Genomic DNA, 3282 nt, shown 5'->3' on the forward strand with positions numbered 1-3282 from the left:
GAGCGCCGCCGCACTTCCCAAGCGGCGCACTGTAGCAGTGCGCCACCGGGCCGGCCCTTACTTTCTTTTTTTATATATCTCTGTATCATTTGCTCTTTTTTTTTTTTACGATGAGCATATGCTATTTCTACAACCGAGGGGAAATAAAAGGCTATTTTCATTTTGGAATTAAAAAATAAAAACCACCATGGCTTTGCCGGCCACGTGACCCTGGGGTTGTAGCAACAGTGCTCTGAGCTGTCTCCAGCCAATAAGGGAGCCCCAGCCCCAGCCCAGCATTGGGGTCTGGTGGCAGGACCACCTTATGAGAGGGGCCACCTCAGAATGGAGTCCTGGGGGCACATCAGTAACTAAACCCCCTTGGACGGAGGCCAGGGCAGACCCACTTAGTGCCAAATTCCAGTAGGGCCTGCTCTCAGATCCAGCAAGTTCCAAAGTACATTGTTGTTATCATTATTATTTTGCAATTATGTGACATTTTTTAAATGCCTGGAGTGTTTTTTCAGCCATTTTCATTAGCTCCTTCTCACTCTGCCCAGGAGACAGGTCAGCATTTTGTTTGCCATGAGGTAGGCCAGCCTGCCTGGGTCACACAGCAACAGGGTGGCTGATGCAAGAACAAATGTCAGGGCTCAGACCCCAGGCCATCCTGCACACCGGTGGCATCCTTCTCACCTTTCAGTCTCCACCGGGCTTTCATTTGGATTTAGGAATTTGTTGGGCAGGGGACAGATTTGGGAAAAACAAGAAAAAGCAGGAATGAGAGAAGAGAGAAAACAGGAAAGGAAAGCCAGAGGCAGGTGCAAAAGACCAAAACAGAGAGAGCGGGTACTGGCGGGGCATATGTGTGCACGTATGTTGTACATGTGCACACACATGCTCGTACACACACACACACGTGCCCATACCTATACACATACCTGTGCATACACACATGTGCCCACACACGCACATACACACACACATGTACATGCACACATGCTGGACACACACATGCCCGTACATAGACACACGTGCATACATGTGCACGCACACACATGCACACGCATACACATGCATACACATGTACATGCACACACATGCTAGTATGCACACATACACATAACCATGCACACACACATACACATATACACACACATACACACATACATGTACATGCACACATGCTGGACACACATGCCCATGCATAGACACACGTGCATACATGTGCACATACACACATGCACACGCCTACACATGCATACACATGTACATGTGCACACACATGCTCGTATACACACACATGCCCATACCTACGCACATACCTGTGCATACACACACACACACATGCACATACACACATACATGTACATGCACACATGCTGGACACACACGTGCATACACATGCATACACATGTNCTCGTACACACACACACACGTGCCCATACCTATACACATACCTGTGCATACACACATGTGCACACACACGCACACACACACACACATGTACATGCACACATGCTGGACACACACATGCCCGTACATAGACACACGTGCATACATGTGCACGTACACACATGCACACGCATACACATGCATACACATGTACATGCACACACATACACATAACCATGCACACACACATACACATGCACATATACACACACATACACACATACATGTACATGCACACATGCTGGACACACATGCCCATGCATAGACACACGTGCATACATGTGCACATACACACATGCACACGCATACACATGCATACACATGTACATGTGCACACACATGCTCGTATACACACACATGCCCATACCTACGCACATACCTGTGCATACACACACACACATGCACATGCACACATACATGTACATGCACACATGCTGGACACACACGTGCATACACATGCATACACATGCATACATGTACATGCGCACACACATGCTAGTATGCACACATACGCGTAACCATACACACACACATGCACATATACACACACATACACACATATACGTACAGACACACACTCAGGTGGGGCCTGGCAGAGCAGTCATTTAGTGCCCCTCACAGGGAAGTGCCCCTTGGGATGTCCCTGACAGCTCTTCCTCCCTGTGGAGCCTCAATACTCCGTGAGCAGCTGGGCATGAGACAGCATCTGCTTCTGGACTCTCATCCTCCGAGGAGAATATCATGCCAGAGAGGAGGCGCCTATGGGCTTGGAAGGACCAGCGTCACCAAATGCCACTCAAGGCCATTCTGAAATGTGGGAGGCCCTAGAACCTTCCTTAGTCATGAACCTCCATCCCCAAGCCAACCCCCAGCCTCAAGAGCAGTTGCCACAGCCCAGCTCCCACTCTCCCGCTGAACCAGGTCCCCAGAGGCCTGGACAGAAAAGCTCACCATTGGGTATCCTGGGCCCCAGGGTGGGAGGCCCAAGCTGAACGCCCCGTGTTATGGGCTGAATTGTGTCCCCCAAAATTCATATGTTTACGTCTTAATCCCAGTATCTCATAATATGACTGTATTTAGATATAGGATCTTTAAAGAGGTAATTAAGTCAAAACAAGGTCACTAGTGTGGGCCCTAATCTGATAGGATTGATGTCCTTATAAGAGGAGACTAGGACACAGACACCCACAGAGGGACAACCGTGTGAGGACACAGGCAGAAGATGCTGTCTGCAAGCCAAGGACAGAGGCCTCAGGAGGAACCAGCCCTGCAACACGTTGATCTCACACTTGCAGCCTCCAGAATGTGAGAGAAGAAATGTCTGTTGTTTGAGCCGCCCAGTCTGGGGTACTTTGTTATGGCAGCCTCAGGAAACTAATACACGCACTATCTGCCCCACCCCAGCTTCACAGAGGGTAAGACACCTCTCCGGGCCCACACAGCCAAGGTGGACAGAGAGGCCACACCCCAAACTCTAGACCAGCAGAAATCACCACCTCCCCCAGCCCTGGCTTAGAGACCTTTTCTGACTAAGTGTATTCAGCTGGCTCCCAGCTCGTTCCCTTTGGAAGCAACATCCCAACACCTAGGGACACAACATGAAACTGGAGAGTCCCCCAAAATGCCATTTTCCAAAGCCGAGACAAAAATGTCATGTGCACAGTCAACGTCTGTGTCCCCTCATGCTAACTGGGACAATGGACTTTTGGGTCCCATCCCAACACCTAGGGACACAACATGAAACTGGAGAGTCCCCCAAAATGCCATTTTCCAAAGCCGAGACAAAAAAGTCATGTGCACAGTCAACGTCTGTGTCCCCTCATGCTAACTGGGACAATGGACTTTTGG

The sequence above is a fragment of the Galeopterus variegatus genome, unplaced genomic scaffold (assembly GCF_000696425.1).
Source record: "Galeopterus variegatus unplaced genomic scaffold, G_variegatus-3.0.2 Scaffold4612, whole genome shotgun sequence".
Taxonomy (NCBI): Eukaryota; Metazoa; Chordata; class Mammalia; order Dermoptera; family Cynocephalidae; genus Galeopterus; species Galeopterus variegatus.